General features: G+C 35.3%; 1 long non-coding RNA gene across 1 annotated transcript; it reads right to left on the reverse strand.

Moving 5' to 3' along the window:
* Nucleotides 1-16,557: 16,557 nt before the first annotated feature.
* On the reverse strand, nt 16,558-22,971 carry LOC120324417. The gene is made up of 3 exons (XR_005565716.1): nt 22,893-22,971; nt 17,288-17,418; nt 16,558-16,670 (listed from the first exon to the last, which is right to left on the reverse strand). It is a non-coding gene; the product is annotated as an uncharacterized LOC120324417 (long non-coding RNA).
* Between the last annotated feature and the right edge of the window lie 1,871 nt (nt 22,972-24,842).

Genomic DNA, 24,842 nt, shown 5'->3' on the forward strand with positions numbered 1-24,842 from the left:
GCTTGTAATTTATAAGACAAATTCTCACTAAACTATTTTCAGCTAAGCTTATAGTATATATTATAGCTTAATACTTTCTTATATGTTCTTTATTATGTTTTAGTTTGTGAAAGAAATTGAATGATCTTTCTTAGGGATTAAGAATGAAGAACAATATAAATGATTACCAAGACTTTCTACCGTAGAAATAGCTAGTGGAAATCAGAGGGCAAAGTAGCAAAAGGCAGAGGTAATCCTTTAGAGTGAACTCTGCAAGGAAAGTCAGAGGAATCCCACTCAACGTGGGCACTGTATAAAAGAGAGAGTTGAAACTCATTGTAATACAAGAGTGTCCGAGAAGATATGAAGTTTTTCCTCTTTTCCTTGGGTCATCTTTCTTCATATCACAAATCCTCTTCAGGTTTTCTCTTCTACTAAATTACTTTTGAGAGCATGACCCAGATATGGGGAAAAGCAGGTGGGTTTTTTTGGAGGGGGAATACCATTATGAGTAATAGTTTATATTTCTTTCATAGAAAGAGGACCTCTGAGACAGAAGGGAACAACACCTTATATAAAACAAATCATTCTATTAATGTCTAATCAAACAGCTTTGCAAGATAAATTTTTGATAATCTGTATCTATTGTGCCTTAATACTGCTCCTTAAAATTTAACTACTCTTTGTTTTGCTAATTTCAGTTGTCACAAAGTCAAATCTAAGTAATTTAATATCAGAATGTGCTGAGGAGCTTACTTTTAATGGAAAAAAATAAAAATGTTTTTCTTTTTGCAGCCACTGATTCTGGAAGCTCAATTCAACCATTCTAATGCCAAGATAAGGCTTTCTATAATCTACAAGGGTTGTTTTTCGTTGGATAATCTTTTGCAGGTCTCTTTAATGACTTGCACCTGCTCTGATGTAGAAAGACATCCTTGAATTTGAAGGTAAATAGTTAAGGCAGTTTTAAGCTACCTTTTATATTTTCCAATCCATATCTACTCTGGTGCCTGTGAAAAGTAGCAGAAAATCCTGGGAACTCATTCTATAATGCATGTCTTATATACCAATATGCTGTGCTAGAGCACTGGTGTCCTGCAGTACCTTTTTCACCCCCAACTATATTAGAGGTTCAGCAGCTCTGCCTGTAGCCAGATTTGCATATGCTCATTACTGCATTGCCTTGTGGCTGTTTTCCTCAGTACCTGAACCAAGGGAATCCTCCTACAACTAGAAATAAGACTTTATAGCTACTCTGCCTCATGGGCCTTAGATACAATGCTTAGAATAAGTTCAGCTCCTGAAATAGAATTCAATAAATCCAGCTATTTTTCAAAAATGTCATGTTTAGTCTGAGGTTATGAAGAGCTTGTAGTTGAATTAGTGTTCTGCTGTCACAAATGTAAGTCAATACCAAATAATCAAGTGGATATAGCCTCCAAAGTAGGAATTACTGTTGATTAAGAGCTGTGCAGAAGTCATGATAAGGGCACAGTCTCAGTTTCAAATTACTTCAATCTTTTTGTGCAATACATCTTGATGCAGCAAAACCTTCTTAAATAGTAAAGCTGAAAAATGAGTTTGAGGTTGATGTGGGTAAACATCACAACTCAAACAGGACACTGAGAGAGAGGGATAGATATAAAAATATGCAAAATTTCCTGATGTGAACCTGTATTTGTAATGGCTGTTATATACATCAAGGAGACAGTAGCTGCTTACGGACCATATTTTTTTGTATGTAATTCACTCATTGTTTAGTGATGACTGACAATCAGTCCTACATGTTGATTGCTACTGTTAATGCACAATTATTGTAACTACAAAATCTAGTTAAAAAAATCTTCTCTATTATATATAGGCTGTGAAATTAATCCTTTAGATAGAGCAAGTTCTACTTTAGTAGAAGTGACTTTCGCTAGTGAAAAACAAGCTTATTCAGTTTCAATACAACATGTCTTAGAAGAATGAACATACCTGCTTAGACTGCCTAATGCTTAGAGATACTATTGCTCCATGTATTCTTTAGAGTGAATTCTGAATAATATAAATCAATATTAAAAATTACTTATTTGAGAGGAAAACTGCAAAGACAGTTTTATTAGCTGTAGACTTACTCTGTTTTTTGTATTATAAGTAACTTCAAACTATGACATTATTTTTAGCTCAAAAAACCACAACCCAAATGTTTCTTTCAATCTGTTGCTTAGAGAACAGAGCAGAAACAATATGCCTTATAGCTTACAATACTAGTCTACTGAAAATCTGTGGCTGAGATTTCTCCCTGTTTTCCTTTTCCATAATGTTATACTCCACTAAATATGGCCTAGTATTTAAGTTTTGCTTTCAGGTGTGAAAAAAGAACTCTCTAATGTTGGGCAAGTTGATGAGGACAGACTGCTTTAACTATGCATATGCTACATCAGAGCTGGCTGGAAGGTCTGATCAATAGCCCACAACATAACTAGTCGCAGGGAAGAGATTGCTTTAAAGAGTAGGGTCTCTGCATAGTCAGGCTATGGAAAGAAAGGAGAATATTCTGGAAATCCAGCAGTCTGTTAGGATAAAAGACAGGATGTAGCATATAAGGTCACAGCAGGGTGATTTTCAATTTATTTTTTCTGTCTGATAGACTGGAGAAGTACATTTTTGAAAGGTTGTTTCTCCAATTGTAAGAGGTGAGCCTGGTTCCACAAGCTCTCTCATGATTTTTTAGCGTGTTGGTTCAACTACAAAGCTCTACCTTGCTGTTCTAAATTCATTACTAAACTGTAATGTTTGTAGGTGCTTTGTGTTTTACTTTAATCTTTTGTCTTGTATTGCTTGATCCCTAATATGACAATGTATTGTGTGTTGTTATTCCTCTCTGTGAGCTGAAAATTTATTCTCTTTAGTGAAGCAGCAGGTATGGTTTTTCAAGCTCAGTTTGACTTGTGGCTGCTAACAGGGGAACATTTCCCCCTTCATCCACCTCCCTTTAATAACAAACAAACAAACAAAAAGAGGTTTGGTTAAAAAGAGCTGTGAAAATGAAAGGTTCACCATCTAAAAATAAAAAGGAACTGATGACACCTTTTGTATTTACTAACACTAGCAGTGCAATTTCTTGATCTTGTGTGACTCTGCTTTTGTTCCCTATGCCAACAGAAGACTTGAACTCCGCGTGGATTGCACGGCTGAGCCTTATCTATTTTAGTGGGACTTTGTGCAATATTAAGGAACTGTCTTCATAAAAATGTGTTATAGAACTGAAATCTCAAGTCAAGGAGAGGCTCCAACACCCATTGCAGAGATGCTCTTACTGCTATTAGCTGATTTCCAGCCCTCTAATATACAAATTCCATATTCTGTCACTAATTATATCTAAAATCTGTGTGTTGCGGTTTAATTTTTGGTGGACTCAGATTGTGAGAAATACCAAGGATAATAAGACCAGACATAATGTGCCTTACTGTGCCAAGAAATGTCCTGTTCAGAAGATGGACAGCTTTATGTTGATCAAAGTTTAACTGTCTCTGTCTTCTGTGGTGGATTTAGCTTGTGCCATATATAGAGTTATAGAATGCATTAATGAACATCCACAAGTCTGTTAAAAGAGGAAGAATGAAAACAAAAACAATGTGAACAATTTATTACCAGAAAGTATCAATACAAATGCAGATGTTCTTATCAATGTTCATACCACAAAACCAATCTCTCCATCCATTTGATTACTGCTCATGGATGGATTACCTGTCTCTTTTTTTTAAAAAATGTAATCCATTAAAAGGCTCCATCTCAGTTCAGGTCAGGGTGATTAGGCATGGCTCGAGTTATGCTATAGTTGTGCCAGGGTCTGGTTCTGTCTCAAGCTCTCCTTGAACAGGCATTGACCTTTCATTGATTAAGATCAGTCCTGACTTTTCAACCTTGCCTTTGGTTGAAGATCACAGGACTGTCATTGGAACCTCCTCAGGTGCTGCAAGGTGATACCCTGGCAGTGAAGGTACTGCCTGTACTCTCAGAGTTGGTTCCTGCTTCATCCTTCCTTGAAGTGCAACCCTACTCTTGCTGCTCTCTAATAGAAGATTTCAAAAGCAGGTCACAAGAGCCACCCCTACAATGAAATTGTTAGCTAAAGGTCATGCAAATCGATAGCAGAAGCAGGAAAAGGCATGGGCAACCGGTCTGTGACCTACCCAAGCTTCGTGATTTACACACTGTTCCTCCTGTGAATCACTTGTCATTAGAGTGGTACAGCATTGTACTTGGCAGTTACTCACAAGTTCAAGTGAAAGGCCTTGTTAAATATTCTCTGATCAGGTCCTTTTAGATACTCCATGCATAGAAGATGTAATGTTTAATGTTCAATTTTTTCAAAGTCAATGCTACACAGGATTTCTGATTTAGCACAGTGGTACAAAATATAATGAAAGCACAATAAAAATGTAAGGTAGATTTAGGAAAATAGAGCAATTACAATACAAAGTTCAGTGCCAACACCAATGTGATTCCCCTTGCCAGTCTCTATAATATGTTCGCTGTCATGACACTGGACATCTTCAGTTGCAAGAAAGAAATACATGGGTGAAGCCTACTCAAGTCTGTTGCTGTATTCAGAATTCTTTTACTACTTTTCCAGTTTTTATAATCTATGCTGGCCTGGGTCACACATTCATTCCTCCCATACTGGTCTGGCTAACTCTGGAAGGCATTCATAGACTTTTTGTGAACTCAAGGAGAAACATTTACACCACCCTTGATCCACTCAACTGTTAATAACTGTTTATCTGAAACAAAAGCCACCTTCCCATCTCCTTTATGTTGCAATACAGTCAGCTCCTTTGCAACAGCTATGTTACAACCTGCATTACTCCCTGAGGAATTTTTTTAAAGCCTTATGCTTCAAGAATTATGATGAAAGTAAAGAATTTAGCAGCAGCTATGTGGATAGTGAGAAACAGTCACTAACAGTGTCTCATAAAAAGTAATTAATTTAATGCAAAATAAATATTCTTTTGATCATGTACTTCTGATAATGTACTCAATTTCTGGTTTGTATTATATCAAACACAGCTTTCAGGAAATAATTTGTTTTACTATTGCAAACATTTATATATGCTATAGTAAAAAAGAAAGAAAGACTACATTTCAGTGAAGAAACTTAAATATGAGATCTTAAAAATTTTGTCTTGAGATGCTTTACAATATTCTTGTGACAATATGAAAAAATAGACTAACAGTCACTTTTTTGGGTGGGGGAGTGTAGGCTAGATAAAGCATTAAAAAAAAGAAAGCTTTTGCACAATTATTTCTGCTGCAATGTCTTGAATGTCAAGTGATGTCAAGTGATTTACTGAACAAATATTTACACTTTTTCTATCTCTTTGCTAATGACAACATATTAAGTTCTGATTAGCTATTCTTTACTGCAACAGCTGAGAGATGTTCTACTTGCACTATTATCATATTTCAATCAAAAAGAATTGGTTAGACTCTGTAAGTTTAAAAAGAAAGGAAGAATGATTAAATTATGAATCTTTGCATATTTTCCTGAAGGAAGACTTCAGGCACCTTATGCGGAGTTTTTATAATTTAAGTTTGAAAGCAATATAAGAACAAACTGTTCAGGTAGGTGTTCAAAGCAAAGTTATCAATACAATTGATACTTGTACAGTTGTATTTCATATGGAATCATGACTACTTTACTTAAAGCTTCCAGTGCTTTACCTAAGTACCTCACATAGCAAAACTATGAGGCACAACAGAGTTGTGAAATGTTGATACTTAGTTACTGAACGCCATCATAGGCAGGAAGAGACTTAAAATACCTCATTTCAGCATTTAGTCTAATTCTGAATCTCCTGTCTCCAAATTTTTTGAAGAATAGATGTGGTCAAGTATTGTTATGTTTTAATCCAGGTATTTAACAACTTCTTTCTGGTATTTTCTCTCAGAAGCAGCTATTGTAAGTACCAAAGAAGGAAAATGACTCATGGAGTAAAATGCGACTTAAATGGGAACAATATTCAATGGAAATTAGAATAGCAAGCTACCAGTAGATTTCTACTCTGCCGCAAGCAATATAACTACATGTTGTACAGTTTAGGATTCTATATATTTCTCAGAAAAAAACCTGTATATAGTTATATTAACCTTGTACCATACATTAGCATACTTCTCTTTTTCCATTCTGTGTAAAGATGAACATGCAAGCATATGCTGAATGCTCTACAACAATATGTAGTAGTAGAACAGTACCTCAATGTGTATGAAAGTAAACCAAATATTTTAAATTGAAAGTTATTTTGTTGTAGTTGTTGAAAATACTCACTTGAAAAAAAAAGAGGCATTAGCACTGCTCTGAAAGACCATAAGTTATTTATTTACGAGTCAGTTGGCAGCTATGATAAATTTTCTGTAGCCACAAGTGTAGCTAGAAAATATGTTCATTCGAGGACCACTGAGTTATGGTCCTTACGAGATTCTTCCAAACGAACCAAAAGGTGAAACAGTAATTATCTCACCATTAAGCTAGATGATACAAAGTGGGAGATGGAGAGCAACATGTTGAAAACTTTATGTTTAGATAATGAATAAACAAAAAAAATATAAATCCCACTTACCAGTTGATAATAATATCTTTAAGAAATAGTGTCAGCAAAAAATGAATACTCCTGTTACAACTCTAGTATCCAATTTAAAGACTAGGTTGCCTGAACACTCATTCAGTTTATTGCACTAGAGTTTGTGCGTTCTGTGTACCAAAGGAACATGTCTAACATTCAAGTCAAGAATTTAGTCTAAACCTAACATTTTAAGGGTTTAATCAAAGAATTACTATTAGTCTAGTTGCAAGTATGCTAACACTTAGCATTCAAATTGTATGCCGTTAAAATTATATAAACAAAATTTCTGGTATTTACCCCTCTCTGTGATGTTCTACTCCCACTTCTACTGCTCCTGGGGATATTAGGGTCAGTGGCAGCACTGTGGTTTTGGTGTTAGAGGGAACCATCAGCATCCAGAGTCCTTCATCAGAAGCAAAGTGAGGTTGATGATTTCTTCCTCCTCATTCCTTTGTCTGCTTTTGGTAATTTGTATCAATTTGCTAACACATATCTCTCTTTTATTTTGTGTACAATTCCCCTTTGGATCCCAATTTGTTATATAGAGTGTCTTACATGGATAGTGGGTACTTTTCGGGGTTTTGTTACCCTTAAAACTGTTTTTGCCAGCTCCTATGACTATGTCCCTTTAATGAACAGTGAAGGACCATTGATGACTTGTTCATAGCCGTCGAACCTCCTCTGTTTATCTATCTTACATTTGATTTTAGGGTCACAGATAGATATTTCATTCTACACAGATTAAGTAAGCTATTGTCATGCCCTGAGCATGACCTTTTCTCTCCTCCTTCCATGGCTTTTGTAGTCTGGGCTCAGGGCCAGGTTTTGGCGCAATTGTGCGGTTTTGAATCTGGCTGCTAGTGAAAGGTTTAATTGTACAAACATGCTGTGAGACGTGTGTGCTGGGGAGCCATGCTGGAGCTGCCCCAATAGTTGTATGTACAACAATACCCACACAATAACTGATAAAGCTAAACAAAAGGTAGAAATAAGGAAGGGTAATCTAATCAAGTGGTGGTTAGATATATTGCTGTTACAGCTAGAAAAGCAAAGACGTGTCTCTGGACAGGCAAGATGAGTCCAAGTAAGGCCTGACACCATCTGAGGGCCATGAGCCTGACAAAACGCTTTTGGTCTGTTACTGGCAGTGGCAACGCCATCCCTTGTGGGCTACAGGGCTATACTGCACCTCTCATTTTTCAACACTCTCACATTTATTCATCTTCACTGTAGTCTATGTGTCTTCTGTTAACCAGATAAAACACACAGTAAACTGCTGGGAAAAAAGTTGTATTTGGGGACTGAAAAAAGAGTGGTTATCTTTCCTTTCTGCATGAAGATTAGAGTTACATTCTGACCTTTAGAAATATTATTCCCCTATTAGAAAAAGAAAAAGGAACGGTCTACACTGTCATGTCTATCCTTAAATGACTAGACAGACTTTCTATTTATATTGGCCTTATATTCTTGGATTTTAAACCCTGTAGGGCTCATTTAATATACTTCATGTATTTTTCAATGTTCTGAGATACTTTTGTTATTTTTCCCTGAAGTTAATATAATTCTTTTACTGTTTTTCACAATATCAATATTGTCGATGAGAGATCTTTTCTCTACAGCTTCTGCTGCATTCTGTCACGTCCTTTCCTTTTTTTTCGGATTAATTCTAAAAGACAGAAATCTAGGGAAATACATGTTTTGACTTCAGGAGGATGATTCTCTTAATTCTGATATGCAATGTATCATTTTTCTGAGGAGGACTATCAAAATAACAAGAATAGGAAAGAAACTCTTTAAATTTGGCATGCTAATTCTGTTGTTTCTTACAAGTGTTTTAAAACCTTTCAGAAGGTGAACTAATGCCCTGACCTACTGAAATTTTAGGTACGTGATTAAACATCCTAGCTGGTGTACAGATAGAATTAATTTCAGAATACTAGATATTATGGGTAGAATTTTTGAAACATGATTATTGATACATGATTCAGGTGGACTATGCCATTCGGTCATCATTTTTTAAGACTATTCAGCACAGTTCTATAGTTATTGGTTGTGAAATCAGTTTAAACAATGGTTTGTCAATTTCTATAAGTACTTTGATAAAAAGTTTTTGGGTACCAGTACATGTAGGTCTGTAGGACCTGCCATAATGTACTCTGTGTCTGTTTTCTCCCTTTCCTCTCTTCAGAAGACTTTCACATATTTGAGTACTACCATCACGTTAGGTGTTGCATGTCCAGGACAGTTTTCACTGCGAAAGGCTACTTCATTCAGTCTTTTTTTCAGTGGCAGTTCTGGGAAATATGATTCTATTGATACTTTTCAAATAGGTTTATCTTACTCCAAGTTTAGAGTTCAGAACTATTCACGGTATTATACCTTTGGATTTAATGAGATATGGTACTGTTTATTTTCCCAGTGCAGCATCTGTCTTGGTTAGAGCACTATGGCAATGCTAATTCAATTGATCTTATGTCTTACTGTCATTCATGGCTTCTCTTTCCTGAACAGCTGCATCTCAGGATATTGTTCCTTATCCTATAATTATGCAGCTGATGGTTTCTGCTTGAATATAGTATTTTGCAGTTGGTCCTGATGAATTTTATAAGATTTCTTTTTCTCTTCAGAAATCTGAAAAAATACTTCTATAATCACTTTTGTAGTCATATATGGGGAACTAGACCTAGTTTTTTTGTATTACACTGTATGCCCAGTTTGACATGCTTTAATTTTCAAGACTACTGTGTATATTGTAACAAGTTATGTTCTCTTGGCGATGCCTATTCCTATCACAATTTGATGAGTTTCCCATGAGGTTATCTGCTTTACATTTCTAAAGAATATATGCATCTGATATTGTAGTGGTGCCTTAAATCCCTTTTTTCCTTGGCTGCAAAATCTATGGGATTCTAGGTTTCACACATGCTCATGTTGCATGTAGGCAAAAAACAGGACAAACTTGCAATCAATTCAAAGGATCTGCTCATTTGCTTTGTTTCCAGTTTGAAACGAGGAGGGACGAGTGTTACGTACAAGTAATTTTTTGCGTCTTTTCTCTAAAGACAACTTCTCAGTCTTGTTGAGATCCTATTGTTTTTGTTATTCTAGGCTTTTAGGTAGATATGAGGAAAACCCTTTCAGTTTATGCATAGTACCAATTTCCAGAGGTTTAATGTGTTACTTTTCTTATCTTGTCCTAGATAACTGTAAAAAGTTCCCACACAAATTAGTAAGATGTTTTCTGGCCATATACTTGCTAAATTGCACTTGCCAATCAAGTCTCTGCAAGTATATGTAAGATGATGAAAAGTAGCTGAATAAAGCGTGCATCTGAAGATTCAGTTAATCAGATAGAAAATTTTGGATTTTACAGAAGAAAATACACAATGTTTTAATTGAAACCCAGGATCTGATAAAAGCTGAAAAATAGATTTATACATGAACCAGAATATGAATTAAAGCTATTCTGTATCTTTATATGTGCAAATGATAATCACATTCTATATTGTGAAAAGTTTTAGGCTCACTCCATTCAGTTGCTCTTTCAACACTAATTTTGGTATTTGCCTTCCCTAAAGAACTGAGGTCAGCAAAACTGTAACAGTATTCTTAGATACCCTTGTTTCACCTTTGGGAACTTCAGAATCTACGATTTTGCTAATGTAAGTACATAGCATGTACTATCCTTGTATATATTCCTCTGGGGTTTTCTGAGAGGGAAGATGTGCTCACTGAACTTTATGGTATTTCTTATTTGCTACTTAAGTAATTTAGTAGTGATAATACTATCCTGGTTTCATTAAGCATACAAATACACATATCCATGTTTTTTACCTGCAATGAAGTTACTGCCATATTCAAAGCACATAGGAGAGGAAGTAAAGGTGAGGAGAAGAAAGTATTTTGTCCTGGAACTCAGCATGACAGGCATAATTTTACTGTTACTCTTTCAGTGAGCTCCTGACACAGTCGGTCACTGTAAACTCTGAGCCTGAATCCAAATAATTAAGCCATTGACTTTGAAAAGACCTAAGCATGCTTTCATCTCATGAATACTACTATTGATTTTGATGAGACTGTAGAAGTTTATGAAGTCATGGAGGTGCATAAGCTTTAGGATCCAAGCCTGAGGCCAGAGATAATCTCATTATTTTTGTGTTTGAGGTTCTATAAGACAACAAAGGAACATACCTCACAATTCAGTTCATGTTTATCAAAACTATTTTCTTTTTATTATGTTTTCTTTCCAGGTATGGAATTCCAGTATTATCACAGTTAGAATGAAAATTGGCACAGGACATAATTTTGTCTTTGGCAAAGAAATATGTAATAAAGAAAACTAAACCAACTCTTAGCCATATCAACACAAATATGCATGTGATGAATGTGTCAGAATATATTAGCTGTGTTCTACCTAAAGAATCATTAACAGCATTACTAATACTATGATCACCCAGTGGAAGAAAAGATGTGAGAGTCTTTTCAAGTACTATGAATTTCTGAAGTTGAGTTAAACTGTCTTAAATTATTTCCTAATAGTTTAAGTATCACAGGCAATTGTGTTAAAATCTAGGTGAGTTCGACCACTTTTTGACCCTAATAATTCATGATCTGAAACATATCCATCTACTGTGTGACTCAGTAACAGTTGTCTAGAGGACCTCATCTTGTTCTTGAATCATAAAATATAAATGAGAGAGGGAAGGCACAGGACTCCTTGACCTTTGTCAGGTTTTGTAAGAATCCAAGGGAGTATGTATGGATAACAACCATATGTCACAATCTCTGTGTCAGACTTAATAGCTCGCAGGTCATATTTATTTATGATACCTAAAAATGTTACACTAGATCAAAGTGGGCACATTACCAAGGCATACCTCAAGTATTCATGCAAGCAAGATTTATTTCTTTCTTTTGTCTTTGCTGCATCAATATTGCAGTACTCTGTACATTTAGACTGTCTAAAATATGGAAAGGGAAAATAGAAGCATTTTTTGTGCATTTCATATGGCTTCCTCTGATGCTTTATTGGGTCGGTTTTCAGTATAAAATCAGGTAATGTGGAATCTGATGTGTATTTGGAGAACACAGCTGGGCAAGTATGCCAGTTGACTATCTGCAAATGTCAGCATGAATTTAAGCTGGCCCTGGCGATGTCTAGGTGAAGGTGATTGGGGTTGTTTCTGCTCTATGGAGCTAAGAAATACTTGAGTTACCTGCTACAAAAAATCTCACATCCAATAACATTCTATCATTAATGGTAATCAGAAGAGATTCTTTGGTCTGAGCTCAGCTGAAAAAAAAAGCTGTTTTCCTACAAACCACACAAATTCTTGATTTGATTGCCATTTTGACTGAAACAACTTGATTCTGTTGATATTAAAACTCTATTTCTGGGTCTGTCCTTTTTTTTTTTCTTATGAATAGCCTTTAAGTAAAAAGGGAACACTGTAAAAGCTGGTAAAATTATGTGCCTGAAAGGTAAGACTTTCAATTTTTCCAAACTCTGTAGTTCTGTTTAACTCTCCATTTGATAAAAATGAATCTATTACATTCTTAACAGCCATTATTTCCAAGTTAGGGCACAAATTCTCTCTATTTCTTTTATAATCTGAAATAAAAATATTGAAGTAGTTACAAAAGTCATATGCTTAGTCCTCTTAAATGAAACCTCAAATTGCACGGTGTCCCTGTTTTGCTGAGTTTCAATGATTATCAGAGCTTTCAGGCATCATGGTAGAAATCTTTTAATGAACTGGTTTACTTCCTCTTTCTTTATATCATTTCTTTTTTAAAAAACAGTATTATCATTTCATTTTGTGCAAATTCCTATTTCAATTTGACCTTGAATAAACCCAAAGCACATTTCAAATGAGGGACTGCAAATAAATACCTTAATCCCATAATTGATAAGTAAATTAAAATGATACAACAAAGTTGGAGGAGTACTGCATGTTTGAATTTGAACACTTCTTTTGTTTTTGTCACCTATTATTGGGAACTTAGTATTAGATTGTTTTTTCTGCAGATTTTTACAGAACTGGAAGCTGATTTCAAATTTGATGGGTAGCATTTTAGTTGTATTTTTTATTACCACAAACCCTAACTGTCCATTTTAGTGGAGACCATACCCTTTTGCCATATGTTCTTTTGCTGTTATGTTTTTTCAAATATGTTGCTTCCAGACTGCATTTGAGTCCATGCAACGACTTGGCATTTAGTAGGAATAATTTTACTGGTCCAGATACACAGCATTCCTAAGAAAATAATTTGTCCACGTCACAGGTCACAAGGAGCGAGCACTGCAGTCCTTGATTTGATGTCTGAGGCACTCAGAACTACCTGAAGAATGTATGTTGACTGTGTGTTAAGTACAGGGAGCTAGAGAGAAAAAAAAGCAGCAAATAGAAGGAGAAACTAACCTCTGTCACAGGAGTAAAATAAAAGAAAATCTCAAGTTTTACCAAATCAAAGATAGAGCAGTGTTACTACTGAAAAACATCAGTGTTTTGATGGAGGCATTCTATATGCTAAAAAGAAATCACCAAAGTTGTTTTCATGCAATGAGGAGGAAAACTATTGGCAGGCACAGACATAGACGTGCTTCTGCATTAATTGACTACCTCTTTCTGCTGAAGTAGGAGCAGGCAATTAAAAGATTAATTACAACAGAGAGTGGTAATGTATTCAAAAGTCCTATAATAAGATCTCCGCACAAATGTTGACTTCTTTGGATGCAAATTCTTGTGTAGCACAAAGAAATAGTTATAATAAATAGAAGGCAGGCTGCTGACCTGTTTGAAGATTAAAAATATATAACATTTGACAATGACCTTATTATAATATAAAAAAGAGTGTTCATGAATTAGTTTAACTTTGTAAAACTATTCTTTAAAGTATTTTGGTGTGTTCCCTTCACCTGGTATCCCCCTCCTTAATGTGGACTTATGAACTTAGGTTTTATTAGCATTAGTTTAATGCACCTTACTAAGAAATTCAGCAGCTGGGGAACAGCATGAATTTGTCAATGTAGGTAGGTTGGTTTGGAGTTGGCTTTCTCGTACATTTTACATGCTTTCTTTTCATTACTTTTATTTTTTAAGTACAGCTTATAATTTTCTTCATAATACCATTTTCAGCATTTCTTCTTAGCTTTTTTTATCAGTGCAGCACAGCTAGAAAAAAACTAAACATTTTATACTGATGGATTGATTTTAGAACAATGCATAATCTATTTTTCACTTTCTAGACTCACCTTTCACTTCAGGACCTTTAAAATCGAATGTGGCATACCTGCCACTATATTTTTATCATAATGTTTAGATTTGGGTAACTGTGTGTGAATTAAACTCCATTTGTAGTGAACTTCTGTGTTGGTTTTGGCTGGGATAAGAGCTAATTTTCTTCATAGCAGCTGCTATGGTTCTGTGTTTTGGATTTGTGACCAAAAGCAGTGCTGATAACATGGAGATGTTTTAGCCATTGCTGAGCATTGCTTACATAGCATAAAGGCCTTTCTTGCTCCTTACACCACCCACCAGTGAGTAGGCTGGAGATGCACAAGAATTTGAGAAGGGACACAACTGGAACAGATGACCCCAACTGACCAAAGAGTTATCCCATACCTTATGGAGTCATGCTCAGCACATAAAGCTGAGGGAAGAAGGAGGAAGAGGGGGGATGTTCAGAGTAATTGCATTGGTCTTCTCTGGTTGTTGTTTTATGCGATGGAGCCCTGCTTTCCTGGGACTGGCTGAACACCTACCTGCCCATGGGAAGTGTTGAATTAATTCTTTGTTTTGTTTTGGTTGCACACACGGCTTTTACTATCCCTATCAAACTGTATTCATCTCAATCCACAGGTTTTCTCACTTGTACCCTTCCACTTCTCTTTCCCCCCCCTCCCTACCAGGAGGGAGGGAGGGAGGGAGGGAGGGAGGGAGTGAGTGAGTGAGTGAGTGAGTGAGTGAGTGAGTGAGTGAGTGAGTGAGTGAATGGTTGTGTGGGGCTGAGCTGCTAGCTGAGGTTAAGACAAGACAAACTCTAAATGAAGGATGAACATTTCAGACATTGACTTTACTCATAAATGAAGTGGATAAGGTTAAGTACAAAATCTATATTCAATTTTCTGTTGTTTCTAGTTTTACATAACTTGAATAATAACTAAAAAAAAAGTATATAAAATCTTATCCTTGCCTCTACTACATTTATTCATACTATCCATTTCTATGAATTAACTGAATTTTACTTTAATTTTATAATAGGGTGGTTGGATTTTTCTTACGAATATGCGCATTATGATATAAGAAAACCCAAAGGTTTTCGTATCCGTATTAAGTATGGTCCAGAAGATTTAGATTGAATCCAGTCTCTACAACTTTATTTATAACAGTCATCAAAGGAAGGTATATAGATATCCTGTCTTTGACTGTTGCTGGACGTCAGTAAGTTCATGAACCATGCCAAAATATGTTTTAAATAGTAAAGAAAAATTACTAAATACTCGTCTGAACTATTTAGTTAATTTTTGTCAGTGATTTGTGGAGGTTTCGTCGGCTTCATGACAGCTTCATAGTACATCAGCATGTGGTTGTTTGCAGCTGTGGAACAGCTAAACCAAAAAATTAATAGCTTTGCATCTTAATATTTTTTTTATCCTCATTTTTACATAACTGCATTACTTGAAATAGTTCTTTTAAACTTCGAGAAGAAAAACACTAGGTAATGTGCGTCTCAGATCATAGTATCTTTCTAATTGCTTGAAAAAATTAAAATAGGGACCTGCACATTTAAGTTCTGCATGAAGAGTTTTCAAAAAGAGCAGAATAAGCCTAAGTAAAATTAAAGTTTAACCAATATTCCCTTAGATGCAGTTCTTCTATTGTCTCTATAACATACACCTTAAGCATATGTAATGACCGGTTACCAGGTGCCTTGAAAAGTAAGAGTTATGGATGCAATACTCTTCAGTCCTGTTTGTCTTCAGTCCTTCATGTGTCCACATCACCAAAAAAAAAAAAAAAAAAGTAAAATGAACATTTTAATGAACCAACCTAGCTTATTAGCAAGCAATATCTAGATTACTGTTGCCAATTGCATAATACAAATATATGGTATAAGGTAACACTCCTTTCCTTCAGAGTGCTAATCAGCATTGCCACTTCCTTTTGCTGATTACTAGTGAGGAAAAGTAGACCGAGTAATATTTAGCTAGTGAGAACTCTGGACTAACATTTGCTTGTCTCGTGTACACATGACCACTGCATCTTTTGACTGTGATGACATGTGCTCTTGTCAAGGCACTATGTTGTTGGGAGAAACATTTTCTATCTCTGTGAAGATACAGTTAGTGAGCTTATCCTTCTGATCTTTATTTCTTTCAAATAAGTGACTTTAGTTGTTATTGCTTATTTTCTGCCTGTGATTCCAGCAAACACCTGAAGTACAGCATATCTTGTATCTTTATTAGATATTTTTAGCGTAAATGTTCTATTTACTATGTATTGGGGGTTTTTTTTGGTCCTGCATTCTCCCCTCCTACCACATCCTCAGTCTGAATAAATGGAAAGGGACCTCAAGGTACAAAACATATTTTAACTAGACTCTCAAAATTTCATATCTGTAGTTAGCAAATATACAAATAAAATCAATATCTCTTTTTAAAAACAAAGGGGAAAAAATTCTCTATTTCTTAAACACATTAAAAAAGATACATTTAATACAGAAAGCAAAATATATATTAAAAATATATATTCTCTGAAATTCTGAATCATATGTCAGAATATGATAAATTTTATTTTTCAGCATCAGTGTACTTTCACAGGGCAAACAAAAAACGCAACTTGAGAAAGATGTCTGCAGCTCACAGAACATATCACTGCAGGCAAAATGTTTTACCTAGATACAGTAGTTTTATATCAACCTTTATTTAAAGTTGTTTAGGAATCTGGGATATAAACTCACAGGCCTTTTACATAGAAATAATTTGTTTTTTTCTCTGCAATTGGAACTTTCTGTAGCGTTCAAGCTTGCATCCAACTTGGTTGTACCATGGTCTAGAATTTGGCAGTATGTCCTGGAATTCTGTACAGAACAAAAATAAAAATTATCAGGTAGTAGAAATGTAAATTCCCTACAGTAGCACACTGTGTTGAATCATATTGCTTTATTTCATTTTGTTCTCTCTCTTTGCATCAGTACAGATCAAAGAGACACATGAAGTCAAAACCTTTCCCCCCCCAAAAAAGCTATGACCCATCTAAGACGTTACAATGTAGCCATGTGCCATCTGGAAACCTGCACCAGGTACACTTCTGTACCACACGCATAACTGAAAAACAAGAAGACACTCTATTTTTAATGTTTTTATGAAAAGTAAAGTGATTATTCTTTTTTATCTCTTATATTTAAAGGAAAAATGTTATTCTTCATGCACTACAGATAAGATTGCTACTTGCTACAGCCTGTTTGTGTGATTAGTCAGCTTAACAAATCACCTTTCTAGCTGATATATCTTACTGGGATTCAAGCCGGACTGCAAAACAATTAGGTGATTGTGGGTTTTGCTTAACCTTACCAAGTAACCTGGTTAGACAACATACCCAAATTAGAAGTATTTCACATCAGAAACAGCACAGCCACTCAGAATATATTTGAAGGAATTATAAACCAGAGACTCAGTTCCCTGCTCTTTTACTTACTGTCAGTCTGTTTTTGGAACTGTGCGAACAATTCAGCTTTCAGGAGGATGAATGAAGTATGCCTTCACACTTTGCATCAAGTAATTATTTCTTCAAAATAAAATATTCAGAATGTTTATCTTCCTCTACGCCTAAATAAAATACCAAAATAACTGTAAGTAAAATGGCTTGTCACAAACTCTCTTGTGTTGCTGAAATGGCAGACAGAAAGTGAAAACTCAAATATGGTTAGTTTGATAAAAGAGACATCATAAAATAGACTGTGGCTATTTCTGTACTTTTAAGTTCCTCATATAAAGGATAATAACAATAAGCTCCAGTCTTTTCAAAATCTTGGATTATCTAAAATAATTAAAAATGGTAATATAAATAATTTACTTTTAAAGACTAGGAATGAAAAGCCTGGGGATTTTGTTCTCTGCTGGACAGTCTGACACACATAATACAAAAAAATATTTTGGTACAGCTCTAAGAGGAGCTTGACCACAGAAGCTTGATATAACCTTGCATTTGCCAGTCTGTACTCCTAGATAGCCCGAATAGTTACTAATGTAGATCTAAGTATGAAAATTTTTATGTTATGAAAAGGTAATTAAATCAAGAAGTTAGCATGTATCTAGATTCTCGAAGTACCATGACCTTTTTTTTTCTGCCCAAATTAATACTTGAGATTTAAAGGTAACACTTCTTATGGCATATCAATTTCAACAATTATCATTAAAGGTTTCTCTATTTTAAAGTTTTACTATGAAGTGGTTTTCCTTTAGATGGAGGAGAGAAGATGGTGCAGAAACAACATTCTTTAAACTTTCAGAACTATGAGTTTCAAAATTGTGTGTGATCTCTGCAAAGCTTGCAGGAAGAGCATTTCACTTCAATGTGGGCAAAATTTCTTCTTCTCAAAGTCAATATTCCTCCTTATTGTTCCTGATTCATGGAAAACTATTGAGAGATGGGGTAAAAGCATGCAAGTTCCTGTGCTTTCTGTACAGATGGCATTCCTGTATGTCCCTTAGACCAGATATAGGTACATCTTGTCCCAGTTTTCACAAAGTCATACTAGAATCTGCAGTTTCCCTAAAACTGAATGGAGGGGAGGGTGGAGATCATAGTATTTGAAGGGAAGAAGCAATTTAACGCAAAGTCACTATGTCAGAACCGTCCTGTTTTTAAATGATAGTTACATACTGTTAGTCTGGACTGCACAGTGTTTTTTGGATATCTGTTCTTGACAGATTTTTTACTGTGTTTGTGTGGATAGCTGGTTTGTTGGTTTGGTGGCTGAAATAAAAAAAAAACTTTTTTTCCTTTTTTGCAAGTCACACAGAATATCTCATTTGACCCAAATGAAATGTATAAATTTGCAGATATTTCACAGATCTATTTCTTCTGTGAGTAAATCACTCTGTTCAGAAACAGTTCAGATGACTTTGACCTTGAACAAAGAAATTATTCATCTGAAAATTTGGTCCCAATCCTGACTAGCATTGCACAGTATTAGACTCCTGAAGTCCAAATATACTAAGTTTAATTACTTTGTTTCATATCTTTTGAATAATATACATTCCTAGGAAACTACTGGGTACAAAGCACAGCAACTCCATTGTTTAACGAGTAAGGTTACTATGGTGGTTGAAGTCCTTTTTACTATGCTTTAGTGTCCTTCAGGGACCCTGGTGAGAATCTTGGCTTTAATATTCAAAGCTCTTTATGCGACTAGACCGTACCATTTCAGACTGGATAACATTTTCTCTTCCTCAGGTTAACCCTGATTATTGGTGTGACCTGATGATAGAAGTGTAGAAAATTGCAGAAATATTGTGATGAATGTTAATTTTGACCTTTCTTCTCCACTGAAATATCCTGTCAATTTTATTAAGGAGGACTTCTAAAGGTTGAAGAGTTTTTTGTTGTTATAGAGAATAAATGCACATTATTTATTTGATTTTGTTTATGATATGCAGGTAGCATTCACAACATCTCTGACGAGCATCAGATTTTGACAACAATTTGTCACAATACCAGAGGAGGTGGGGGAGAAGTTGGTAAAATATGTTCTTAATTTGACTTCATAGATATCTTGATATGTTGTCTGGAAATCAGGCAAGATTTCAGCAATTTTGTCTTTCACTGGAATATCAGATCTATTAGAAAACAATAGGAGTCAGCGCTGCATTCCCTGAGGCTTCTCATGCATCTGATTTCCCTCTCAGTAACCTTTCAAAATCAGTCACAGATGCTCTTATTCTAGATTATAGTGGCATCTAACCTTTGTAAACTTGGACACTGGAGAGAATTAAAAAAGCAGAGTGTAAAAAGAGATACGATCTTCCATTTCAAAATGTTATCATTTCTGAAAGCAGCAACTATTTCATGACCTATAAAGTTCAAAGTTGTGCTAGCTTACTTTTCCCTTCTCTTTTCTAATCTTTTAACCTTGATCATTGCTTATGCTTGTTCATATTAGTTCTTAATTTCTCACTTTTTATATGTTTTTTAAAATGCAGAAAAATGGGTGCTCTGTAGAAATACACTGAACTACTTTAATTAAATGCAGTGGGCTAATACCCTTACTACTGCAGAATTTAATTAGAATCTGGTAGAACTATTTGCAGTAACAGAGTTCATTCTCTCTGGTTCTTAAAAACACTGGCTTTTTTAACAAAGGGGCATAATAACATATCATATTTAGCAGATGACCAAAATAGTAAAATTGGGCAAACTTTCTATGTATCTTTACAGTTGCTTTACCTATTAAATGCTGTTTATCTCAACCCATGAATTTTCTCACTTTTATCCTTTCCATTCTCTTTCCCATCCCACTGAGAAGGAGTGAGTGAGCAGCTGGGTGGGGCTGAGCTGACTACCCACAACATTTAGACAGTAGTCCATAACCTAAGCCAGAACTGTCACCATAGCTACCAAAAGGACAGCATGATCAAAACATTATCTAAAAATTAAAAAAAAAAAAGTCAAAATACAAAACCACCTAAAACTTGCTATAATTCTTAGGTTCTAATATGAGCATCTCCAAGCCAAGTATGTACAAGGGTCTAATAAAAGAAAATATGCCTTCAGAATTGTAGTTTTCCTGATAAATATCACTCGATATATATGAAAAGAAACAAAAGCCCCAAATAACTACAAAAACAAACAAACAAAACCTAAACCACAACCCCACTTCTGTTTAAAATTTTGCTTAGAAAATAAAGGAGGAACACCAGATAGATGGAGAAAACTGCCTTTTTCTTTTGACTTGTTTCCATTTTGAGCAGATTCATCATCTCTTTGCCTGGTGCCACGGTCAGCACATCTAGAGAGTACGAAGGTAGAAACAGCTCGAGATTAATCCCTTGGGAAGAGACTTTCTAAACTTCATAGATTCTTGTTGCAGTGTGTTAGCCATCTTTAAAGGTCTCTCTGTCATCTTTCAGCCATACTCCTGTTACCTTCTATTTCATACAATAATAAAATGGGAGAAGAAAATGTGTCAGCAGGTAGATAATGCTGTGGGTGAAGTCATACCCTTATTGCAGTGTTTATACCAAGTAGAGGAAGCTTGTCTTATTTTATCCTTTCTTTTTTTCCCCCCATTTTTTAGCTGTTCGAATGTTTTATCCAATTACTGCCATAATTTCTTGAGTTAGAGTTTGTTCATACAAAATTTGTGAATAAAGATCTACCATGTAGCTATCTTTTCTTTCTGAATGTTTTCTTTCTCCTTTCTGTGGCTTTTCTGTAGTTTTTATTCCAAAGTTTAATCCTGTTGTCTATGGATCGCAATGATGACAGGTGGGAAGAACTGGCAGAAGGTAATCTTATACAGGCATCATGCATCTATTGCTACTGCAAAATTTTCACTTTAGAATTCATTTGTGGTATCTTCTGCAATTCCTGTAGGAATGGTAAATGATGTATGAAATGAAACATTTTTGTTGACTGATTTTACTGAGAATTCAGAGAATGATGTTGTAGTCACTACTGAGGCATATTTATCTTATTTGCCATAATACTCGATATTAAGACAAGCTGTCAAAAGTTTACTTGGATAAAAACTGTTAGAGAATGAGGGTAAGGGATTTTTAGGGCAAATAGACTATTCTCAGGAAAATCAAAAGAAAAGTAAAGCAGTATTGTCACTGAACAACCCAGCTGTTAGACTTCATCTTGGAAGTAGGTCACCTTTTCTGAAGAAGGATGAGATTGCCCTAGAGATGGAGCAATTTAAGGTTAAGGCAATATCAGGTGTTAAAAATCCATATTAGAAATGAAGTTTGCACCTATTATGAGAAGCAGAGGTCAGAGACTATAATATCATGTAATTTTAGTTATGATTACAACAAAAACAGAAAATTCAACCAGATTAAGAGCTTAATGCTTATTTTCTATATGTAAATCATTGTGTTCTGTAATTTGCTTTTCTCTTTCTCTTGAATTAGACCCTCAAAAGTTTTTCGTTTTGAACTACTGAGAGATGTAGACTCAAAGCAACCTACTGGCAATAGGCTAGCTTTTCTTCAGCTTGTGTGAACCCCTAAGACTTCAAGACTGTATGAAGAGTAGGTTTAAAACCATTGTTTTGTGGTAGTGTGTCTTACTGTTTTAAAAAGTAACAAAAATGGTGAAGTATTTTCTTTTAAAGGTGAGTGAACACACATACATGCAGAAATACTGACATCTGCATTCAAATTTTCTGATATAATCTGCTCACTTGATCTACTCAGATTTACTTTCATCTTCACAGCAGCTGTGACTAGTATCATTACTGTTGAGGTCCTTTACTTACTGGTCTTACTTGTGTTCTCCGTTGTTGCTCTTTTGACCTCTGCACTTGAAACTGTCAGTGCTGAGAACTGACAAGTTTTTGCAGAACCAAAGTCAAAGACTTATTTCTCTGCTTCCTCACTATAATTATTTCTTCTCACCTGCTTTAAATCAGAGATTAGAAAAAGAAGTGACACAAAGTATGCATCAGTTCAACAAATAACTCATGATGCAGCTACGATTTTGTTGGTGATGTCTTTCTGCCAAGGCATTAGATTTGTTTTACAGGGGAGAACGCTGCTCCATTTAGTATAGGAGTAGAAGCACTGATCTCTGGGTTCTTTTTCCCTTCCCTGAAGATTTTCAGTAGAACTTTGGTAACTTCATTATCATATCCGTAAAGCAGTCAATATATCTTACCATTTTTAATGATATTTGGAATATTTACTGTGGAAATTACCTCCCTAGTTTCTTCATGAAAAAGATCTAATTATAAGAGAACAAATATGGTGAAACAGAGAAATGTGGAAGTGTCCCCACTTTTCTTCAGAATGGTCATTTTTATTGGGTTAAGCTTTCTGGAAAATACACATTGCCCATGTTTTCTGGAGTCTCAGGGGTTAAACAGAAATCTGCTATCAAAGACATGGAAGATTATCCAGAAGATAGTTTGTTTTCTCATTTTTCACAAGAAAGTGAAAAAAATGTATAGGCTTCCATCCTTGACTGTTCTTAACCAGAATAGTTAGAACAGAAAGGAAAAATACTTTATGAATTTTAACTTCTCTTATGTAAGTAGAAGAACAAAGCAAACCTGTTTAAATACAGAACAAGTGCTCACCTTTTCAAGTAACCAGGCCATAACAAGCAAATTTTTATCTTTTTTTTTATCTGTGATGAGGACATAGTTACTTAACACCTGAAAAGAAAGTATAATGAAAACATTTTTTTAATTCTTCTTGTTGTCCCATAGTTTCATCTCTCTTTATTTTTTTCTCTTTTCATCTTAAGGCGTATTTTTCCTGTTCTTCACTTAGTAATAGCAGATGCTGTACTCTGATAAACTTTGTCTCATTAAGTGTTAGTGTCTGGTACAGCCCCAGTAGCCCTCAACAAGACTCATCAGAGGCACAGAGCAGATCGAAAAGCAATTAGCATTCTGGCTTGTGATAATTACCCACAGTATGGGAGGCTTATCCAAGATGTAGTTTCCACTGTGTCTAATAACAGGATTCTTTAAACACTGATATATTTTCATGGACACACCAGTGCTCTCATTTCAATTCTGTCACTTATCTCAGATAGGGGAAATAAACATCCCTCACACATTTTTTTCTGTCATAAAGAAAAGTACACTGCTGTTCTGACAACTTGTAATGTCACCTAAAAGTCACCTTGAATCATGTTTTAATCAGCTGGAACAAGGCAACATCTCATTTATTTCTGCAGTTTCCTTGCTCTGCAATGCACTGATTGCCAAGACATAGAAATCCAAATTGAGCTCTGATTAAAATGGAATGAGGATGCAGATGCTGCCGTTGGTTCAGAGGGGCACTCTGCTCTGTGCTAGGAAAGGTCAAGGTGATACAAGTTCCAATTAAACCAGAAAGATTTGCTGCAGTCCGTGAATATGTTGCATTGAAACAAGTTTATACTGTGACAGATTGAATAATTTTTGATTCGTCTTTCATCTATTAGCTTTTATTAGCACAAGAGCTTGCTTAAAAACCAAGTCAGTATTTTTCACATCCTGCAGTAAGGTACAATCCCGATCTCATGAAAGTATTGTTTCAGAAGCTTAGAAATCATCCACCACCTCCCATATGTAGACAATACTCCAAAACTGTTTGACATTTTTGTCAGTTTTGATTTACTGTTGAATTTTAACACCTAGATAAATAAATAATTAGTTCAAACACACTTTTATTTCTAACTTAATCTAAAGACACAATATACAAATGAATGGGTGATTGTGTAGGTGGGCTAGAAATGAGACACCCATGTTGTCTTTAACTCTTAGCTAAATATAGCTAAAAACGAAATGATTACAATAATAACCCACATCACACAGAGACTTTAAAAATAGACACTGATGGTTGAGTTGCAGTATACAGAAATCATAACTCATTTATACACTTGGGTTATGTCTGTTACAAGACTATACATTTATTGGTAACATTTTACAATAGATGAAGTTGCCTATTAATTCAAGTACACTCCTGTAAACCCTGTGGCTACCAATATGAAAGAAGCAACATGATGCTATTCTTAGCTGCAGAAAACATGTTTTGAGTTTTGGCAAAGCAGTTCTATCATATTATTGAGCTAGAAAGTGTAGTAACACAAAGTGACTCGATTCCGAAAAATCCGGTATAAAGAACTGCTCAGAGAATTTTGGATCTTTTGAGCAGCAAAGGTATTTACTGCCGATGTCGGGAGCAAGCGTGGTTTACACCACAGAGAACTTGCTCAAAGGTTTCACACAAAATCAGGGGGCTTTATACAATTTTCATATATGATTAAATGCATATTCATACTATTACAACATCTATCTATACATATTAATAACAGGCGGAGTATAGGTGGAGCTCAGACAGAACTTGGGGCGGTGCTTCTCTTGGCCCTCAGTTTTGGCAGGGGTTTCATTCTTCATCCCGTTGGTCTGGGGTCTTTGCTCCACTTCGTCACCCTGATCTTTCTACCTTTCCATTGTTCTCGACCAGCTACGTGAAGCTTGGAGAAAGCCCTGGATCCAGGCCTATTTCTCCTATTCAAATGTCTACCTTATCTT

Source organism: Pipra filicauda, unplaced genomic scaffold (genome assembly GCF_003945595.2).
Source record: "Pipra filicauda isolate LSUMZ 115617 unplaced genomic scaffold, ASM394559v2 scaffold522_size368575_pilon, whole genome shotgun sequence".
In the NCBI taxonomy this organism is placed as follows: domain Eukaryota; kingdom Metazoa; phylum Chordata; class Aves; order Passeriformes; family Pipridae; genus Pipra; species Pipra filicauda.